The following is a 23,430-nucleotide window of genomic DNA, read 5'->3' on the forward strand; positions in this document are numbered from 1 at the left end:
TTTGAGTAATGGTACCGGCGCAGGGGATGTTACAAGTCAATCCACATCTTCAAGGCTGGCAAACCTATTAAAGGTTGGGATACCAGGCCAGCCACTAGTTGGGTTGTGTTCCTTAGGGGCAAACCCCCAGCTGGACTGCTGGGGAACCAGAGTCCAATTGCCCCCCTGAGGGTGCACCATCCGGGGTGGATAGAAGAATGACAAGGGCCTCGGGGCAATAGAAGAGCCCCCATTCTGGCTCACCCAGGAGCAGATGTGGTTGGCCGTAAAAACATCATCAAAAGTTACGACTATGCAGTCCCCAGGGATTGATTTCCTAGTTGTTCCCACCCACGGGACTCTGCGAACCATTGTGACTCTACTCCTCCTACCATTAGGGATAGGTCTGTAGGAATTGAGCCAATGCATAACTTTATTATGGAGGGATTGCTGGTGTTCATAGAGGCCATTCTGTATTTCCGGCACCCCCGTCAATACTGCCACATAATCGTTGGCTTCAGGTGGAAGATCGATATATCCCCCTCGGAAGTTGCTCTTAAAACTAGGACCCCCCAAAGAACGGGTGCTAAATTTGTTTTGGGAGGTGTGAGCAGAACGAGAACTAGACCTAGTGGGATTCTGTGTTCTCGCGTCGGCCGGGTTGGCACGAACATGTGGTTGAGTGGTAGGGGCGCTTGAGATGTTGGCCCTAGGCTGGAGAGCCGGGATTGCAATGTCAACTCTCTTGGTCCGCGGTTTGGGAATGGGCTGAGTAGAACAAGGCACGGTAAGATTAGGCTGCAAACCTGGGATGACCGTGGGGGGGGGGGGAGTAGCAGCCTGGGCAACTCTATTATTGTCTATCAGACCCTGGTGTTCAAGGCCTCTCAGGCCAAGAGTGGCCAAAGCAATAATGCTTTTCTCCATCTCTAGGAGGTTGTTCTCTATTCGAGAGAGCCTTAAATCCAGGGGAGACAATAGGCTTTTTAGGGTGTCCCAAACCACTCCTATAAATTCTCTTTCCCTCCCTTCTTGGTAATTTGGGGCAGAGTCCAATCTCCTGCTAGATGAAAAACTACCAGATGCCACAGAAGCAGTCCCCTCGTTGTTAGCGCACCAAGAGGCCTGTGGGGCGATGAAGGGCGTCCCTGTGCTACCATTAGCTGCTGTGCTACCCATATTAGACAAATTACCACCCCTATTTAAAATCTTTTTGTGTGGGGAGGATATGCTGGGTGAGCGTTTTCTTTTGTTAGGGTTGCCAGGGATGCTGTCTAGTCCTCCATAGGTAGTGGAGGCAAAAGAGGAATCTGACGAGTTTAGGATGGAGGTAGGGGCAACAGAAAGACTACCCACAGCAGTTAATTGACCCTCGGGCAAAACAAGTGGACACAAAGGTATAAAGGGGGTAGGTGAAACTGGGATGTTATGGACATCGACCTTAATTTCGGTTCCCTCTATATTATGAGCACGAGTAGGAGTAATAGCAGATGCAATATGCCCAAGGGAAGATTTCTTATGGGTAGCAAATTCCAGTGACAGCTTTCTAGCAGCTTCTAGGTCAAGAGACACTCTAGTTTGCAATTTGGTGATTTCTTGGTCTATGGCAATGTTCGTTCGTGTAATGAAGTCATCCATAGGTCCATTCGGGGCTGGCCCCCCCTTGGCCGCCCTGTTGCGGGTTACACGAGTACACATGTAGGCTAACAGTGACGACCAATTTGGACCGCGCTAAGAACAGCCACAGATACCAACAACAACCAGATGGTGGAAAAAGGGTGACAGAGGAGGGGCCCAGACCAGACCGCTCAGACCTCGAACGGCCTCAAACGGCCCGGTCTTTGCCCTGTCTTCGCCCGGGCTGCGTCCCGCGCTGCGGGAGTGTAGTGATGTTAAGTAAGGGGTAGAAAGGGGCGGGGGGGCGGGCCAGCAGGGAGAGCGGACCGGAAGCTCTCCGTCGGTCTCGCAGGGACTTCTGGGAAATGAAGTCCCTGCACGCTCGCAGCCCCGCTGGTTCCTCGCGCCCCTTACCGCCTGAGTCCTGGGTCCTAATGAACTCCTCCCTGAAGCGTCCACCACCAGTGTCCAATGACGCAGCGGCACCCGCGGAGCGGGTGCGGCAAGGAGTGGGCAGGAAAACTCGTGCGCTGCTGCAAAGTGCGCTGGTGCACTACGATGCCTCGTCGCTGGAGCCTGGAACCGCCGTGCTCAGAGTAAGTGTCCCGCAGGTTGGAGAGACAAGACCACCTTTTGAGTCCCTTGGTGGGCGGGGGGCGGGCCAGCAGGGAGAGCGGACCGGAAGCTCTCCGTCGGTCTCGCAGGGACTTCTGGGAAATGAAGTCCCTGCACGCTCGCAGCCCCGCTGGTTCCTCGCGCCCCTTACCGCCTGGGTCCTAATGAACTCCTCCCTGAAGCGTCCACCACCAGTGTCCAATGACGCAGCGGCACCCGCGGAGCGGGTGCGGCAAGGAGTGGGCAGGAAAACTCGTGCGCTGCTGCAAAGTGCGCTGGTGCACTACGATGCCTCGTCGCTGGAGCCTGGAACCGCCGTGCTCAGAGTAAGTGTCCCGCAGGTTGGAGAGACAAGACCACCTTTTGAGTCCCTTGGTGGGCGGGGGGCGGGCCAGCAGGGAGAGCGGACCGGAAGCTCTCCGTCGGTCTCGCAGGGACTTCTGGGAAATGAAGTCACTGCACGCTCGCAGCCCCGCTGGTTCCTCGCGCCCCTTACCGCCTGAGTCCTGGGTCCTAATGAACTGCTCCCTGAAGCGTCCACCACCAGTGTCCAATGACGCAGCGGCACCCGCGGAGCGGGTGCGGCAAGGAGTGGGCAGGAAAACTCGTGCGCTGCTGCAAAGTGCGCTGGTGCACTACGATGCCTCGTCGCTGGAGCCTGGAACCGCCGTGCTCAGAGTAAGTGTCCCGCAGGTTGGGGAGACAAGACCACCTTTTGAGTCCCTTGGTGGGCGGGGGGCGGGCCAGCAGGGAGAGCGGACCGGAAGCTCTCCTTCGGTCTCGCAGGGACTTCTGGGAAATGAAGTCCCTGCACGCTCGCAGCCCCGCTGGTTCCTCGCGCCCCTTACCGCCTGAGTCCTGGGTCCTAATGAACTCCTCCCTGAAGCGTCCACCACCAGTGTCCAATGACGCAGCGGCACCCGCGGAGCGGGTGCGGCAAGGAGTGGGCAGGAAAACTCGTGCGCTGCTGCAAAGTGCGCTGGTGCACTACGATGCCTCGTCGCTGGAGCCTGGAACCGCCGTGCTCAGAGTAAGTGTCCCGCAGGTTGGGGAGACAAGACCACCTTTTGAGTCCCTTGGTGGGCGGGGGGCGGGCCAGCAGGGAGAGCGGACCGGAAGCTCTCCGTCGGTCTCGCAGGGACTTCTGGGAAATGAAGTCCCTGCACGCTCGCAGCCCCGCTGGTTCCTCGCGCCCCTTACCGCCTGGGTCCTGGGTCCTAATGAACTCCTCCCTGAAGCGTCCACCACCAGTGTCCAATGACGCAGCGGCACCCGCGGAGCGGGTGCGGCAAGGAGTGGGCAGGAAAACTCGTGCGCTGCTGCAAAGTGCGCTGGTGCACTACGATGCCTCGTCGCTGGAGCCTGGAACCGCCGTGCTCAGAGTAAATATTAATGGCGGAATTCGACCGTCCAACATATCACAAAAGACCATTAAGTAGGGCCATTAAAACATTTTCTCAAGTTTATGCTCTGAGACCGAGCATGTATAGAAGCCAGGGACATATACAACGAAATACTGACATGATGATCCTCAATCACAAATTCAGCAACACTGGTCTCTTGAGAGACCAAATGCCACTCTGAAAGCAAGTTTTTCATCTAGCTGGCTCGGGTTGTCATTCTTTTCAATATCCTATGAATCCATCTTCTCGCAGGCCCACCTTTCAGGTCTTCACAACTATGCATTATTGCATGCAGGCGACGCACATGTTCTGTGCTCGCTGAAGCCTTATACTATATTTTCCTGAAGCCTTTCCACGGGTTTTATAGCGGTCTTTTTCTGGGTTTACGACCGGGTTAGGATTTCAGACTTTGGATCAGTTGTTTATTATGTTCCACGGTGGGAAGGAACCTTAACCAAGTTTCCGAGAAAGTCAGGATAGGTGCAGCATTCTAAGGAGTTCCAAATGTCAAGTGACAGCTTTCAAGTCCTTTAAGTTTCCTATGTATCGTAAATTAGAACTTTATTTTCTTTGCCTGTTGTGAAAGACATTTAAAAGCGCATACGAAGGACAGCTGAAACCCTGCACTGTTGCAACTTGCTGGGATGGACAAGAGAGCCATAAATGATTATCTTCTCTTTACTTAAATTTGGCTACTGTTGTTATCATTCAAGCCTGGGACATGCAATCTGTGTTTTTTCTTTCTTACTTTATGTGTATGTATTGCCATGCTAACTGAAAAAGTGGTTTGGAACAGGTGAAACGGATAGCAGCATAGCTGGGGGGCAAAGGGAGGATCTTGACTGACCTCGGTTTTCCTTGATGAAATAGTCACCATACTTATAAAACAAGCTGTTGGTATAGTATAAATGACACTATTTAGTGATGTCAGAGGCACAAACCACTTGAACAAAAGCGCTGCCGTTGAGAGCTTTGGAGTGGATAGCACCTGATCACAATAATAGAACTATTTTTACAACTCGAACAGAACTGTGTCTACAGGCTGATAAACGGTATTATTATTCACTTGCTTTATCAATAGTTTAGTGATATGCAAAGTCTGTTCCTCCTGTTTTTAATCACCTGAAGTACTCTCCACTGTGTTTCATTTGTTAATGTTGTGATCTAGTCTTGTTTGAATTACATCATCGGAAAGAAGACTATCCCTACTTCAACCACTTCATAATGCTGCTGCCGGATTGCATGGGGGATCTTCAGAAGCATGATTGCACCCACCATCATGTGCATATTTCATCAAGTACCAATAAAAAAAAAATCTACTCAAAGCTTTGGTGGGGGTCAACATGCATGAAATCTTCCCCTTATCTCTATGCCAAATTTTGTAAAATATAACTCAGCACGCTCTTTCGTATCTTCCCAACACTGACTGTTGGTTGTGCCTGGCCGAGGTAGGTCAGAACTGGGAGCAAGTCTTTTTGTGACAGCCGCTAAAAGGTGGAATTCTCTTCTGGTACATCTGTATCCAGCAAAGCTCTTTAATACGGTTCCATGAGAAGCTCAAAATGTTACTATTCCGTCTCTTGACCAAGGCAAATATAATTTATGTTCTCCCATTAGACAGAACTAACGAGCTACAGAGTTGGTGTGCTTAACAAGTATCCCAAACACAAACATCAACCATAGACATATGGCCCGTTAGGATTTAAACATGACTTGAGGTTTATCTGGTTGTTTTGCTTTGTCCACTGAGAAAATCTACTGACACTGACAGAGGAAAGAAAAGCCAATTCTGAACTCTGATGCTAGGTAAGGGTAGGAAGGAATGCCCTAGGCACCCATGGCCTCAGAGTCTGTGGGATACTTAATATGTTGGGGTGGGGGACCTTCGAATTATACAACACTTGAACTAGCCATGGCATTTTGGAAAATTAAAATGTATGCAACCAAATCTCTCTTCGACCCATCACATGAGCCGTGGTGTGACAAGTGGACTGATCTTTCATAACAATGGCTCTGAAACACTCACCACCCCGAGTTAAAAAGATGGTGGAATTTATTCACAGAATGAAAGGCATTAGATCATAACCCTTGGATCTACCAAATGTTCAGAAAAGGCTCCAAAGAAGCTGTGGGAGTGAAAAAAGCCATCAGCTATAAATCTACAAAATGGAGGTTCTAAGACAATGATACATGACAAAGTCCAAGAGAGTTTTGGGCTGACCCCCAACTGACCCGCCACAGATCACCCACAAAGTATGCAAAAACACTAATACTAAATAGATCCACACAATAAGAGTAAAATCCCAAAACACTTTAAATATTGAGTCGCAGTTATTCAAAGTCAAACCATTTACAAAATGTCTAAATTTTAAATTCTTATTATTGCATTCAGATCAGATATAAGCCACAAAATATCCTTAAATGCATGATGTTTGATGATAGGAAGACTAGGTAGTTTAATAACAATAAAATGTTCACCACGGCTATAGCTTCCATAAGTCAACCAAAGCCGGAGGCTTTTTCCCCACTAAAGCACTCTTTTCTTCTTCATAACCATACGCACTCACACAAACCAGCGCCCCATGAATCAATAATTAGAGCACTGGTGTCCATGTGAACGTCAAACACCTCGTCCAGTAAAAGGTACCAAACCTATCTTAGGGGAATGATCCATAGCGCACCTAACTCTCTACTCCAGCAAAACTAAGAAACATCTAAAGGCAGACGTGCCCTACCAGAACCTCCGACTGTTCCCTTATGCAGCCTCTACTCCAACTGGATAGGGATACCCACATCTTTAACTCCTGTGGTGTTTGCAGGGATGTGGAATTCCTATAGCCAGACGCCCGGGACATATTGTTTGGAGTCAAGGGCAACAAGTTTTCATGTGTTATTTGTCCTTGGGACAAGTAGGCCCAACCCCCTACATCACACACCCTTTCACTGCCAGTTTACAATACCGCATTATTGATAAGGGTAAGGCATTGTCTGCAGTTAAGGGAATATTTGTGCCCATGTGTTAATGCTGTTCAATAAGACCAAAGGGAGGGGTTTGGGGCGGGAATGTGGTAGGGGAGGGGGGGAAGGGAAGAAGGGGAGGGAATGTGTTAATAAAAATAATAATAATTAATAAGACAAAAGGGAGGGGTTTGGGAAGAAGGGGAGGGAATGTGTTAATGCTGTTCAAACTTGTATTTATGGTGCCTTAATGCAAAACTTTTATTTTTAGGGTGAGCGATCTAAGTACATGTTGTAAGCTCAGACTGTACTACTGACAGTGATTGCAGTATAAAAATGTGTATACATGCTTTCAATCTTTAACAATATGAGGCTATGTATACTGCTCCCAGAATGCTCTCTGATTTGATGTAAACATATGCAGAAGCTTGAAAGCAAGATTGATTATTCTTTGCTTTCAAAATAAAATGTTCACAAAAAAATGCAAAAACATTTTGCTAAACTATTTAGGTACTGTTTCTTTGCAGCATCATTTGGTAAAATGTGTTGATGCATGCTAGTAGTTCCCAAAAATATTCCTAATGGAAAATCAGTGTAACCAGTTTTAATAAGATTATGGGAAACATAAAAATAAACAAGCATTGGTAAAGCAGATTGATCTGAAATTGTTGGTCATCCTTGGTTTTGTCAAAGCGTGACATGTTTTGGCATGGTTTTTGCAAAACCTTATCGGTGTGGGAGCTGCTGGGCCCTCATCATTAAAACAAACACTGGCAAAAGCAAAAATAATTTTGGCCTCAAAAAGCACACATTGCCACAGTAGTTCTTGGCACTGAACAAAACCACTGTGTCGATTATGCTCCCTGTGAAAAAACAGATGATGTGATCACTCACAGGGAAGCTAGCCAATAGACAGAATGCTAATAAACACAAAAGGTCATGGTTAACACCAGACCTAGTTAGGGGCCCAATTATTAAATAAGGGCTCAAAGGTGCACTCCTCTCCCTGCATTAAGTGCAGATATGCAACTTTCGTGAATTCACAGAACTTTACAGAATTAGGCCAAGAAATATTACTCCTAGAAAATATTTAACAGCATTTTGGCATGAGCAAATATGCAGGTGCATATTTGCTCATGCGAAAATATGAGTGTTAGCAAATTCACCTTCCCTCTAACCACTTTTTCCCCCAATCCTGGAAGAAGTTTTATGTCTGCCATTGTCAGGAGTAAATCCCCAACTTTTTCAGTATGCGAAAAGATTAGAGAAGAGTTGGTGAAACCCCTAAGAACATGCAAGTTAGTAGGTTTGCACAGAGCATTCCAACCCTGGAACAGTTTACCATTACCTTCAGCGCCAGTGTGCAGATCTGCGGAAACGTGGCAATATAAGTGAATTACTGGTATTCAAACCCTACTATGGAAGGAGCCCTGGCATAATCAGAGAGGGTATTTAGGAGCTCTTATATAATGAGATTGCTGCCATAATTTGTCACCGCATTACATGGCACAAAAGGGACAAGTGGATTCTGTTACAGGACAAGTTGATTTATGAGGCAACCTGCCCAATGGACAAGTAGATATTTTATTAAATTCCACAGCCCTGTTTCTGCCTAATGGATGCTGATCAACACAGTCTAAGCTCTTCTCCTGCAGCCATAGCCCTGACAGTTATAGACAGGGAGTACTATCTAAATATCTGCAATTCTTGCTCCTGATTCCTGAGCGCAATCGCATTCGACTACAGCATCAGGATCATCACATGCAAGGTAGCCACCGTGTATCCTCAATCCTCGTCATTTCAGGGATGCTTGTTTACCAATCTTTCCAAACTGTTCAGACAGAAAACCAGCCTCCTTATCCTGAGAAGAAGGGGGCACATATATAGCTTCCCAATACATTTAGGTTTACATTTTAAGGTTTTATAAAGCGCACAGCTGCCCAAGGGCTTCCCAGCGCTGTGGAGAAGACGATGAAATGTGGATCAGAAAGTTAACATGGAAACAACCATGTTTTTATTTTTTTTCCAAAGCTTAGTTCATCCCTTAGCAATCTCATTTGTTTGGGCATAGAGTTCCACAACCTTGACACTAGGTGGGAAACCGATTTTCCTCCCCCTTCTGGATATCTTTATCCTTGTAGTCTTGACTACCTACCTCATGCCCTCTCCCCCAACACTCAGTCCGTGGGTCGGCACCGCTAAGAGAAAACTCCAGCATAAGACTTGCTTTCCCTAGAGTTTGAGACTACCTCTTGACCCCTCTTCCTCTATGTCACACCTCGGATCCCTCGACCTCTCTACCTCAACGACGCACGTCGACATTTAGCAGAACTGTAATTTTTGAACACTTTTGTATCTGTCTACCTTGCCACTATCCTGGATTTGTCGTCTCTACATCATGTTGTAAAGCGCTCCGATACCCTCGGGTCTGGCCAGCACTATAGAAAACCTCTAAAATAAAAATAAATAAATAAAAATGATGAGCCGATCCGAGAAACACTTTGAGTGCATATGGGGTGATGAGTATTCTAAGAGGGGCTGGACCCTTGCAGTTCATGGCTTTGTGGGCTATACATAAGGATTTGAATTTGATCCTGGCTTGGATCGGTAGCCAGTGGAGGAGTCTCAGTGCTGCTTTTGCGGATTCTTGCCCGGGTATACCGCGGAGTATCCTGGCTGCTACGTTTTGAACCACCTGTAGCCTGTTCACCACATATTTAGGCTATCCCAGATAAAGGGAGTTCCCGTAATCGAGTCGTGAGATAACCAAGGACTGTATAACGGTTCTTCAGGTCTGTTCTGGTATGAGGTGGAGGGATTGTGGTCCAGCCACATTCCCAGGTTCTTTATGGAGTTTTTACGGGTGGGAGGACAGCAAAGTCCAAGAACAGAGCACCCACAATTTATAGTTGTCAGATCAAAGGGTACAAAGGCACTGATCGACCAGAGCTATACAGCTAAGGGTATCCAATTTCAAGTCATCTAAAGGGGAGTTTACCTATCGCTTTCTCGTCTTTCTGGTCAAAAGAGGGGTCTTCCACTTACAGCGGCCTTACAGTCCTTACAGATTGAAATGCTCACATGAAACATTTCACCTTAATCTTCCCTTGAATCTGTACAGACAACAGTGTCAAATTACACAAGTTTTACTTGGGTGCTTTTGGCAGTATGCCTTTCGCACAATTAAACAAGCAGCCAATAAATACAATATTTATATACATAATAAATGAAAACAACAAAAATTGAAGACAACCTACAATCCTAAAAAGCACTTAGATTGGCCATTATGGGCACAAGGTCATAGTTCATTTCTCAGCTGATGGTCCTCAGCCTGCCCCTATTTTATGTCCACTATCTCCAAAATACCAGCTCTTAGCCAAGTATCATACCATGAGTCCTGCTACATTATAAGCGCTGTATCACAGCAGACGGAATAAGACCTCCATATCTGTTTCAAGGGCTTGTCTTTTCTTTTACTTCTGAACGACGCGGATAACTCAGCACAAAATGGGAAAATCTACCTCAGGTCACATTTACAAACATTTCTTGAAACCAACCTTTTCTTGCAAAATAGAATTCCAATCAGGAGTGACCTGCCCCCATTTAATGTCAATAATCTTTTCTCTGCTGGATTTATTAGCCTTAAGAGGGAGAGCTGAAGAATTTCTGGGACATCGAACAACTCCATTAAATCCCCTGCATAAAACCCACCTGGAATAATCAATCTGTTGTCCTGAAGTTAGGCCACATATTTTCCATGGTATACAGAGCTATTGGTATTGGATGTCTTGAAATGTGATCCATATCACCAATCTCAAGGCCTAGATGACTTGATTTCATTTTCCAAGCTGTCTTTTTTTTCCCAAGCAGGCAAGCATTTTTACTGGGCGCTTACGTCCGAATGCTCTTTTCAATCCTTCTTAACAACCAATTTGTAAATAAGGTTGAACGTTTCATTGCTTATTTTAAAATGTGCTATTCTACATCAATTGTGAATGGAGCTATAGAATACTTCAAGCTCCAAGGCAATAGTCAGAAATCCTTCTGGCTCTCAATTTCCAGACGAGTGGCCAAGATGGTGACCCTGCCACAGATAATATACACACTACAAAACTACCCATGAGATATCTGAGAAGTTCTTAAAGAATAAGACATTGTGCACTCCTTCCTGTGAAGGGGAGGGGTTTGAACGGTAAAGTTGAATAAATGCTGTCAATACAAATACAATGGCAGAACGGAGATAGACGATGTCCAATTCTAGTACTGGGGCGTGAACCTTATTATAGTGAATGACGAGCTATTTGGATATAAAAAGGACCCACCATTTCAACTAGAACATAACTTGTTTTAGGAAACTTGTTTGCTTAATATGCTGTATGGATGCAAGGCCGCTGTGAAACTCCACCCCTGCATGGCAAAGGTACTCCCATGTTGGTGCTTAAGAGAATCGGGTGAGCGCTTAAGGTGACCAAAGAAACATTATTTTGGGTGCACGCTGCGTTTCCCCAGTATTGGTGCTGATGGTTTGCTTACCCAGGAATTAACCAGTTATTTCTAGGCTTGATGACAAATAGGACAGTGATCATATAAATTGTTCACCGATCTATCCTCGGAGTATGACCGCCGCAAACCACAGACAGTTTTAAAGTTTGATTAGTCTGATTAATAATACACCTAAACGTCCGTAGAGCATGCATAGAATTCTACCTGTGATGCTCTTATTCTGTGGGAGACTTCTTTCATACATCCTGGAGGCACCCAACAACCCAAAAATACCGGGAGGAAATTATTGACCTCTGTCAAAAGTATAGTGTTTGTACCGAATGAATTGATAAAGTTATATCGCTAACATACCGGAAAATAATTAATAACCAGGTAGATCCCACACAAAGTCTCCGTGGGAAATGTTAAGCAAACATTGGAGACCTAGACAATACGGATTGGCAGGAGGCGCGGGAGTCCCTGCGGCAGGTGGCCATACCCTCAATGCTGCGTCTGGTCCAACTCAAGGTACTCCACAGGACATATTTAACTAGGAAGGTGCTGGCCAAGATGGGGAGGGCAGATCTCATTTCGACATAGGTACATTCTTCCATACGATGTGGGAGTGCCCAATTATCAAAACATACTGGGAAACTGTTATGGACATAACACGGACCAGTGGGGCTCCAGAGCCACCGGAACCTAAGCGATGTCTCTTGAACATATGGGAGGCCACCGACCTCAATCATAAGGCACAAGATTGGGCGACACTGCGCATAACAATAGCAAAACGTAACCGACAAACATTGGGGAGCACAAGAGGCACCAAAGTATGCAAAATGGCGCAATGACATGGACTGGGCCATGGTGGCCGAAAAGGCAGTATATGTAAATAGAGGATGTCCCAGCAAATGGAAGCAGTTGTGGGGAGAATAGAATAAATTCAGAGGAAATATCTGTGCCCTACCATCAGAGAGACACGCAATTGGTGATAACCAATGATAATATATTGGAGGGACCTGCGGAGCGATGTCTGTGGAAATATACGCAGTTTCGAGAGAAATTAGCGGTGGCATGGGAACCTTCATTTCAGTATAATTGTACATAACTGTATATAGGATGCTGTCATTCAAGTTGTGCAATCAATAAAAAGAGTTATATAAAAAAGTATAGTGTTTGCAGTATTGAACTGGAACCCAAGGTGACCTTACCCGGCCATGTTACTGATCCAGATCTGGCCTGAGAAGCTGAAAAGCTGATTTATCTGGGCTTTCTCCTAGCAAAGTATGACTCACCCAAGCATTGAGGATTCATAACTGAACTGCAGACAGAATAGGTAAGATGTGTGGACGCATATGAACAGAATGGCTGGCCCCCATAAACACAGAAAGATTTGCGGTTCATAGTGGGAATACTTCTACACAGAATCCCAGATATTGTAAATGACAAAGGACTGAACACTACCCATGTTGCTAATAAATAAACTGTTTAAACCGCCATAATACTACAAATGATGTCCAGATGTTATTGTCTCACTTTTGTTGTATTGGTATAATCTACTTAAATCCAAATGAAAGTATTTTATAGACAAAATAGTTGGAATTCCTTTTGGAAACAGGAGCAATATTTTTCAAAACCTTCCCTCAAAGGGACACATTTCATCTATGAGGCCGAAGAGTTCAGTCTCACATGCTATCTGGCTTCCACTTTAGCCTAAACCGCTGTTAATTTGCAAGGGAAAATCTGATTCCATGCGCACAGGCTGATTGAAAGATAGCATTAAATTATGCTTCGGATTTTTAGACATAACAGTTAATGTATTCCCACAAACTATTTGACAGGGTTATACCCAAATACAAGATTTCTTTTTCATCTTTTAAGGCATTTGAATCGCAATAATGTTCCTCGGCTTGTAACTGGGCTTGAAGTCCTTTTGGGGTTCGGGCATACAAACTCATTGATGTAGAGTAATGCTGGAACAGGACATATTCTATGCTGAAACAACTTGGGAAGCAATCAAAACCTCCTTGTACAGAATGCTCATGTAAAGTAGGAAAATTAAATAAGTGTAAGCAACTCTGCAGATCGAAGGCTGAGGCGAGATCCAAGAACACTACATACAATGACATTTGCCTTAGCATGCAAGATCTGTGCAGGATAGGGGGAAAACACAAACGATTGATGATAATAGACAGTCGTCGTTGGAAGCTCCCTTGAATTACATTCAGTGCATTTTTCTCCTCTACCACATCTTTAAACGTATTGAGAATGAATTTGAAAATTGCTATCAATCTATGTTGATGATCCTAATTAGTCTGTTAGAATTCAGTTAATTCCAGGCATCTTTGTTGTACAGTGGTATTACTATAATATTTTGACACGAACTAGGATGTTTGGTTTATTGAAATTTATATTTAAAAAAAACTATGAAAATAAGGTATCCCACAAAGAGATTCTTGTAAGCTCTGGGGGTATAATTTCTTTGGGCCGGGAAGAGTATCATAAACCAAGGTGTCAAATTGCATCCTCCAAATGCCTAGAAATACATATCTGCTCCCCCTTTCTTGCTGATGTCCGTCTCTAGCCTTCCTCGAATCCTCATAGTCAGATGCTACTCTTCACCGTAATAAACATTAAGGGCGATAGAAAAGATTCCACTAATTACTGCCGGATAAGTCTTCTAGATAATATACTGATGTTCTTCTTCCTGTGCACTCCTGTCTATGTTGGAAACTTGGGATGAGAATAACAAGAATCTTTCATACTGCCAGACAGGTTTTACAAAATAACGAGTATGATCAATTAGGTGTTTAGGTTTTAGCTTCTTTACACAAATATTTAGTGGTTAGGAAGGAACCACTGTGTGTGGTGTTTGTGGATCTTCAGTCAGCTTTTTACAACGTTCCTAGGCATCGTCTGTGGGTATTTCCATGGTTTTTCACCTGGCCTCCTGCAAGTTTTGGTTATCTTCATAACGTGAATTTTGCCATGGTATGCTGGAGACCAGCAGAAGTAACTATTAAACCTTTCCAAGTGAACAAAGGTATCCGTCATGGATGTTCACTAGCCCCTCTGTTCTTCTCTTTAAACATAAATCAGTTGATGGAGGCAGTTTAAGCATGCACGAACAAACAAAACCCAAATATTAGGATTAAAGGTTGCAATACTTTTGTTTGTCTACCATGCCTTACTGTTTTCTACTGGTATTGAGTGGTTTACAGAACCTACAAGATAATTTGGCGAGTTTTTAACTAAGCCAAGGATGTGTATCCTACATAAAGTTTCCAAGAACAATCCCCAGCTAGATAATTTCTCTCCAGCATGCACAAACATTTGAGTTTAGATACAACATGTGGCAAACTGGACGAAACAACAAGATCTAGTAACCTCCTTGCACAGCAAGCAGGCACAATTGTACTCCGTTGAAAGGGAAAATGGAGGTCACCTGAGCTCATCAGCCTTTTGAGGTCTACAAATTAGTAAAGCTGGCACCATAAGAAGCCAAATTATGGGGCTATTATGTCCAGATATATCACTTTCTGAGGAGATTCTTTAAATGTCTGATGAGACCACTCTCCAGCACCCTGAAGTTACCTTTATTAATTGACCTGACCTCAGGATGATGAATATCTCCTCACTTGCAAAGCCAAGACCTCTCTTGTAATGAGTAAGATTGGTGGGTGGGGGAACGGGACAGAAGATTGGGTCATTACACGAAAGCGTTATGCAGTATTTTATGCCTCACTGATTGTCTTTCACTTGGTTGGCTTAGGAATGTCTGTGACCTATTCAGGCTGTTCGATCTCTGGCATTTTTTGAGTCTATTACTCTAGGAAAGACATACAAGGTTAAATCTGCATATAAAATATGGCATCAGTGGTGTATGTCCTTTGATTCCAGCAAAGGGAAATTATCTAAGGCTTTTTGTAACCTGCAAATAGGTACCTTAATGTGACAAGTATATGGATGATGTAGAACCAGTGATGGCCAGAGTTCTGCATCTTTAGCTAAAGATTGGTACTCTACCTACGAAATATGTCCCTCGTAATTCAGACGCTGCTCATGCAAACTCAAAATATTATGTTAATGTTATTAGTTCCTGGACTGGGTTGGGGACAAGCTACATTTTCACCCCAGTTTTTGAAGGTATGCCACTCTAAGCCTAAGCAACTGTTAAAACCCATCATTACCTCAAGGCCGGTCTCCTGTTTCAGTTTACTTAATGAAAAAGAAGGCAATGTGCTGACTCTGAATGATTAAGGTGTTCATACTTATTGCAGACAGCTGCTTTTAAAGGGATTTGTCCTATTGCTTTAAGTCTAATGGACCAAGATTTGTATCTGTATATCTTATCTGCATGGGTAAAAAATAATAGTAATATTATTATTACTACTATTCAGTCCACTGCTCGTAACAGGTTGGGCTGTTGCGTGTTCCATACCACCAAATCTTAAAGCTAAGGGTGTGCCGCCTGCCCCTCGTAAGCAGAAATGTCTACCTTTAAAAGGACATCACCCCTGCAACCTTACATCATTACAGTAAGGGGTGTCTACTTATAGTCTCTCACCAACCCTTAGAAGACAGTGGCTCAATCTGAAGTATCGCACCAATACTAACTGACAGGGATACCTCACTCCAAGCGTCATACAGTCTCCAAATGCATCATTCCAGTGCTTACAAGCAGAGGTGCCCACCTGAAGCCTCACTCTAATATTTAAGGACACCCCACCCACCCCATTTTCCAAGGACCTACTATACCATTAACAGAGAATGTGGCACAACAGAACATATTTTAACAATTCTTACAGACAAGACTGTTCGCTGCAACCACCATCCAAACTGTTATGCAAAAACAGTCCAGGAACTTTCATATACTTCCACCTGACTCTAATTAGCCAGAACTGCTCTGACCCACCAATATGTATGGGGGGGCACTTGAGACAAAACGTGTAGGCTGTTTGTCCCTCGGCGTTCTCTCCGTCCATCTTAACCCACCTCCCCAGACACAACGTATCGTTCAGTGTCCCCATTAGCTCAATGAGCACTCTTTCTTCGTATCGGCCAACATTTCTCACAGGCCCCTCGCGTCTGCCTTACCCTCCCCAGTGATCAGGCCAAACCTCGTTCCCAGTGAGCGTTATCTCAGACCCACAACTCCATAGCTCAAAGATCTCTGTCAGCCACCCAGTCTCTCTGAGGCCCCACCCCTCAAAGCAACACATCTCTCCTTGGGCAGACCCATATTACTTCCAGTGGCCCATTTTGCACATGCTCTTATTCTCACCAAACCCGCACCTTCTCGCTCCATCTAACCCATGTAAATCCTTGATTCACTATCTCTCGCAGGCCTTTCCACAGTCGCCAAGCCCTCCCGTTGCCACTCAAAGACCGCATCAAACAACGTTCCCGAGATTCTTATCCCGGTCTTGGCACCGGGCCTCTCATGCACTCCCACCCCCTTTCTCTCATGTCTACCCTCCCAATCCACTGACCTCCCCGCCACCTCACCGATCAGGCCCAGCACCGGGCTCGCAGGCACGATTTTGTTTTCCTCTTGAGGTCCCCGTCTTCTCTCACTTCCGTTGGGTTAGGAAAGCCGGGTCTCCGTGGCCAGTTGCCCGCGCAGGGGGCCCCGTTGCCCACACGGGCTCCACCGGGCCCCCGCTGCTATATACTAGTACTGGGTATCCTAATGATGTCGGTTCCAGGCCGTCTCCCTTAAACTGCTTCTGTGGGCCCCTTGTCATGGAGCCTCCAGGGCTCAGGCTCTGCGGTCTCCTTGTACAGGGTCTACCGCCCCTGTCGTGCTCGCGGGCGCGGCCCCTGTGTCTCTGCCCGGCCCTGTCCGCGCGCCGCCGCCTCACTCTTTCAGTACAAAACTGCCAAAGCCTAGCGCGAGCATCAGCTCCTCGATCTCGCGAGATTTCCTCTCCCAGGCGAGACCAGCGTCAATAACAAACCAGGGAACCATCCCTGGGAAAGAGAGCATTCAGCAACGTTCCATGTGGGCGTGGTTTAAACGCCCATTCCCCCCCCACCTCCTGACCAAGAGAACTCGTACAAATCAGAAGGAAGAAATAACGAGCAGAGGAAGCAAGTCTGCTCGTTAAGTCTCTAGAGACAGCAACACGGTGAAGATCATGGCTTAAAGGAAGGTGTAGAATAGAGTGGAGAAATGACATAACACAAGGAACAGCGACGCAACGACGTCAGAGACCAGCCAATAGCTGGTTTACCACATCAGTTGCTGCTGATTATGGACAGGCCATAATTCCAAGTACAATTTTTGTCCAAGCCTTTAAATGAAACAGCAGTGGCAAAGTCAATAGACCTGACTATGTCAATGCTTGTTTTGTAAAATGTAATTCTTTTTGTTAAAACACAGGTTTGCATCAGAACGCCCAGAAATGTATGTTAAAAAAATACATATACATATATATCAAAACAATACCCTTTCAGGCATAGAGTGGCTCATAAATTATGCAAAAAAGAAGCAAAGAACTCAGTAGTTCTCAAGTTTAGGCGGAAAGCATCTCTGTCAACTGCAAAAACAACAAATGATGGACAGAATGCAGAACAACACCAGCAACACACTAGATCTGCTCACCTCAAATGTCTGGTTTTCTATCAAAGTCTTTAAGTATACTGTGTATGGGGTTGATTTACTAATTTCAGGTTGACTTGGTTGGTGTTTTACCAATTCAAGGCTGTATTGCTGTGCCTGGAGTGGTAATTGGCTTTTGTCATTTTACAGCTTGGCATAGACAGCACTGTGCTAGTCCTATGCTTAAATACATTGCTGTAAAAATGGCAAGAGACTTTGTCACTTTCTATCTCGGTGTGGATGGCACTGTGCTAATCCTATGCTTAAAGACTTAGATGTAAAAGCAGACATTTGAGGTGAGCAGATATAGAGTGTCGTTAGTGTTGAGAGTGCTCTATACAGGAGCTGCTTTCCACCTAACCTTGAGAACTACCCAGAGTTCCCGGATTCTTTTTTGTATATATTACCTACTGGCGGTTGCCAGTAGGTATATATAGTTAGGATTTTTTCTCTATGGGATTTTTGAAAATTCTATGTCAAATAACTTTGGCGTTTGTGGACGGAATTGGCTGAAATTTTCAGGAAAATGGCACATTTTGTTTCTGAGCAGCCCCTGAAAATTGGGGGGGGGGTTCGTCCAGGGGGGGTCGAGAAAAAAGGGGGGTCCCAAAACGTGTTTTTAACATTGAGTTTTCCATAGGGCGGTTGGCCTCACTTTTAGCCCGAACGGCTGAATGGATTTGCACGAAACTTGGCAAAATTGTAGGGACTGGTAGCCCGATGTGCCTTTTGTAGGTCTCAATATATGTGCTACAGTGGATTTTGAGAAATTAACGTTTAAAAAAAGATATATATCTGTAACAGCGGACCGGACAGCGCTCCAGTACGCGTACTTTTCGCGCAACGGAGCTTTGTGAAGCGAAGCTGATTGGTTCTCCGGCGTCTGTAAACATTCCAAACAGTCCGTAGCGGCCGCCATCTTGTCTCTCGGTAGGATCGAGAGACAAGAGGAGGCCAAAGCGAAGGGGCAAATGACCATAAGGGGGCATAGTAGATCCTCGCTGACCCCCTAGGTTTGATGTGGAGGTTTTAAAAGGGCCCCGCGGGGCAAAAAAAAAATAATAATAATAATAATCGAACGGCTGAATGGATTTGCACGAAACTTGGTAAAATATTAGGGACTGGTAGCCCGATGTGCTTTTGCTAGGTCTCAATATGTGTGCTCCAGTGGATTTTGAGAAATTAACGTTCAAAAAAAGATATATATCTGTAACAGCGCTCCGCTTCGCGTAACGGAGGTTTGCGAAGCTGATTGGTCATTCTGTCACTGGGCTATAGTTGGGCTACATCTGGCTGATATTTGGGCTACATTTGTTTTTTTTGTCTCTGGCGGCCATCTTTGGGCTACATTGGGCTCCATTGGGCTTCATTGGGCTACATTTGGGCTCCAACATATATATAGGCCAATGTAGCCCAATATATATTTTTCAAAGTTAATTTTCGTAAAAACCACTGGAGCATATATCTTGAGACATAGCAAAGGCACATCGGGCTACCAGTCCCTACAATTTTGCCAAGTTTCGTGGAAATCCATTGAGCCGTTCGAGCTAAAAGTGAGGCCAACCGCCCTATGGAAATGAAGGAAATGAATGGGTAATTTGTAATTAGCAAATAGCTCATCGCAAACTAGGAATGGTAAAGAATCGCTATTTATTCCTTAAAGTTCGCTATTTAGGAAATGCAAAAAACTTTGATGATACATATGGCGGTTCATCTCTAACAAGATAAGAAGCATAGGGATAGATTTATGATGACTGGCGCATCACCAGGGATGTGTTAGTCATTCTGTGCCGCTGTTCCGTCACCTATGGTGTGCTGCATTTACAATGCGGCGCATCATGGGGCAAAAACAGCACAGATGCGTGATGTATCTGTGCCTTAAAGGTGGCGCATTGCTGGAGTTGTATCGCAAGTGTGATGAAGCTGCAGCAAGGGTCGGGGGTGCCCCTGCCGCAGGGTTTCTGTTCTCACACAGAACTGTGGACAGAGGATTGGAACCTCGGCGAATTAGGGTGCCCCAAAACTCACCTTAGTAATCAAAAACCCCTTAGCAAGCTAGGTACAGTTTCACATTGGATATAACAAACTCTCAATGTTTAGACAATCCAGAATATGAACTTATAGTACCTCAGGATACGTGGAACTCATGAACAGTCGGTCGTTATATATTTCTTAGAAACCAGAACATGGAGTTAAGAAGAACACATGTGTATTTGAAATGTTTATTTACTAATGCCGTCTTCTCAGGCATAGTATCTTAGATAATACAAGTACACATATTATCAGTAGCAAAATTACCAGCATAGTTACTAGTACATAAAAAGCGAATGGTGACAGTATGTTAACATGCTGTAAATGAATAAGAGTTAGCAACACTTATAAGCAGCCACGGGCCGTGGAGGGAGTTACGGTGGGGCAGGGAGGCGGGGAGGGGCAGGGTGGAGAGGGCTCCACCCTGCCCCTCCCCCTCCCCGCCTCCCTGCCCCACCGTAACTCCCTCCACGGCCCGCGGCTGCTTATATCTCACCCTCCCTAATACACATATTATATTATTTGCTAAGAAGGTCTGTTTGTGTTGGTTTAGGGCGTGCCCATACTTTAGTGTCTTAGATTTGAAGGAATCACATCAGCATACACCAGCTCTCTCTTCATGTGAACCGCATCAACTGTTGTGTATGTGTGTTCGGCAAAGCAATATAAAACCCGCCTCATGCCCAGAATTGGCAGAAGCTGCACTTATGTTATGAGTATGAAGTCGTGGAGATCAGACCTCATAACAATTCTGTATCGTGTTGTTCTTGAAACTTCAGCACTCGCTGTACAGATATAGTTTAACAAGCAAAGCAGATAGTAGAGCAATAACATATTATTCTCATGTAAACCACGATGAACTACTAGGTTGAAAGCTAAAGCAACAACTAAGTGTCGTGTGCAGAAATTGCAAAAAAGGAAAAATGGCGTTTAAACCGGTAATGAGCCCATGCTAACTTAACACGGTGTAAAGATATCCAGGACCTAGATGATACCTCCCCATGATCCGGAAACGAACTGAATAAGATAATAGAAGTGCCATCTCATGAGAGCAGATTGCAACTTTATATGTGGACGGTCCGCAAGGTAAAACATTAAAAACTAGGAAAATTTAATGCTAAAGAAAAATAAAACAGCCAAGTACTTTATCGAGTCTTAAGCCAATAGGCAAGCTAAATGATAAAAACTTGACAAATAAGTCAATGAATTGTCAATGAAATGCTAGTACTCAGCATATCAAACATGAAAAAGGTCTATGACATAACTGTGTATGCAAAATAAGCTGCAACAGCCTCCAATAAGAAGTCACCGTCTTCATCCGAAAAGAGTTCAGCCATCCAATTTAAAAGCGGAAAAGAACATACGTGCTCTCCCAGCACCGGATCCTCTATCACCATCAGAGGACAGCTCGGTGGGTTTTCAAGAAAGCTCTGTTCCAAGAAAGACTGTGTTGCCGCCAGTAAATTCCAGGGACCAATTAGTCCATGCATCAATGCCACAGCCATAATCCTTTCGCCAGGACAAACCAACTCGTGAGTAATGATAGGAGTCATCAGCTGATTAAAGTCGACGTCAGGAGAAACCGGTCCGCAGAGACACAAATCAATGGCCCAATCGAAATCACAGGTCAGGCAGTGAAATACAGGCTGGACACAGGTGAAGTAGGAGAATCGAAAAGATAATCCATATGCCGTGCTTAATATCGCCAACGGCATTGTGCCATAATATTCTAGCATGCGATTGCGGAACAGTGTCAGCAGCTGCAGGGCGGGAGCTTGCACAGGAGGGACATCCATATTTAAAAATGTAAAAAAGCACAAGAGCGTCCGCTGGTAATGCAAGTAAAAATGGGAATCCACGAAGCACAGTGGAAAAAAATAGAATGCAAGAAAGCAGGGATGACTCCAAAGATTTTCTCAAATGAAGTCACGAGACCACTGGTAACAACTTTAAAAAAGTGCGCCAGGCCCTTTGTGGAGGACGCGTTAAAGATAGTCCGAACCATCTTGCTGAAATGGAAAGGCGAATCTGTATTGAAAAGGGTCTGCACCTCTGTACGGGTGTTCGCTATGTGAAGCACGAAAGTTTCACGGGCCGAACTCAAGGCCACCTCTCTCTGAGACAAAAGAGCTCTTATTCTTGCCATGCCGTTGAAATCTGCTCCCAAGGTTGGTATTTGTGGCCAGATTGAAAACTCCCTATGTTCATGTGTGGGAGGAAATAGAACATTTCTGCAGCAAATAACCCGTTCACTTACTGTTACGATAAAAGGAATACTTTTAATTAACCCAGAACAATCTTCATTATTGAGCATCAAATAACTACCATTTTCCAACAACTTGAACGTGGGGATGATAGCAGGAACTGGCGTGCCTTGCAACACGCAAGCCATATTTGGTCGGTGTTTGTTGCATGAACCGTGTAACTGTATGTGCCTACACATTAGTGAATGATCTGGCGTCTCAGTGCATTCCTCTCCATTCAGATAAACTTCTTGATCATCTTTGAAACATCTGTATGTGTATGGAAGCGACCAGACCTCATGAAGAAAAGCACTACCTAAAGGTTCATAACGACCTATTGGTATATATTTCATACAATTTGAAAACTTATATAAAGCAAAAGGCAGCGTTATTAAACCGTGGATAAGGCACGTTGCCAAAAAACCCGCAATCCTCTGCTGATGATGTCACTGAGCATGTCATGAATGATGTAATATGTGACATCATCAGCAGTGGATTACGGGTAATAGTATCTCTAGTTTACTCCCCTATAGCTGTCTTTCTTTTAACATAAGTGTCTGTTTCCTTCCCTTATACTTACTGTTCTTTTTTAAAAAAAACATTTTTGGTTCACTTCCGGTTCGCGTACCGGCGAGCGAACTGGGAAGCGAACTACGAGAAATAGAGGTTGGCACAGTTCCAAATATTGTACCAATTTTTTAATAACGGGGAGGTAGTTCTGAAAAGAACTTTTTTTTTTATTGTTTTTGTTGTTTTATATTTTTTTTATTATTTTTCTGAATTTTTTTTTACTTTTTTTGAATTTTTCTGAACAGTTTTATATTTTTTGGGGTTTTTCTTGCAGGGGGCAATGAAAACGATTCATTGTAAAGGGCTCAACAGGAGCAACAAAACAAAAAAAAAGTATTTATTATTTGGGGCGTTTCGTACAAACTTGCATATGATAGTCAATAGCTCTGTTGATCAGAGTGATGCTTCTTTCTCCGTAGCAAATGAATCCATTGCAATGTACGCAGACGTGTTTTACTTCATGAAATCTCGTTTGAATATTTGGCACCATCTCCCTGCCCTCTGGTCCCGTTACTTCCGGTACAACAGATCTTCTGGCCATAATAGGGAGATTATCTAGGTCGTTACGAAACTGTGCAGCACTGTAGTTGTTAGGATGCCACCTAGTCATATGGCGATGCATTGTGTAGTTTCCGAAACTGTATTTTTTGTCGGTCCCTCTGGACAGTCTATCTTGACATATAAGGCAAGTTACGTATCTTGCATTTACTTTTTTCTGACCTTTGGGAATTTTAAAAAAATTGCCAAATGAAGTTTTCTTTCCGGTGAGACGTCCTGGGCTCCTCAGGCAAAAAGTGCCTCTCTTCGTGCTCGTCGTCCTGTTCCTCTTCTTCCTCTTCTTGCTGAATTATAACTTGAGCAGGTGGTCCACTCTTCCTTGGATGTGGTGGAGGTGGTGGGGAAGCACCAGCTGAAGCTACTAAAGAAG

General features: G+C 44.7%; 1 protein-coding gene across 2 annotated transcripts in view; it reads right to left on the reverse strand.

Annotated features, from left to right (window-relative positions):
- The window catches only part of TAOK1 (TAO kinase 1), a 1,359,031-nt gene extending 1,342,054 nt beyond the window's left edge, over nt 1-16,977 (reverse strand). Inside the window, exon 1 of one of the 2 annotated variants that reach the window (XM_078680056.1) lies at nt 16,563-16,977. The gene's annotated coding sequence lies outside the window, so the exon portion shown is untranslated. Of the gene's footprint in view, nt 1-16,546 lie in introns of both variants that reach the window. The other variant, XM_078680057.1, reaches the window with a different exon arrangement.
- Between the last annotated feature and the right edge of the window lie 6,453 nt (nt 16,978-23,430).

This window comes from Lissotriton helveticus, chromosome 3_1 (assembly GCF_964261635.1).
Source record: "Lissotriton helveticus chromosome 3_1, aLisHel1.1, whole genome shotgun sequence".
Classification (NCBI taxonomy): domain Eukaryota; kingdom Metazoa; phylum Chordata; class Amphibia; order Caudata; family Salamandridae; genus Lissotriton; species Lissotriton helveticus.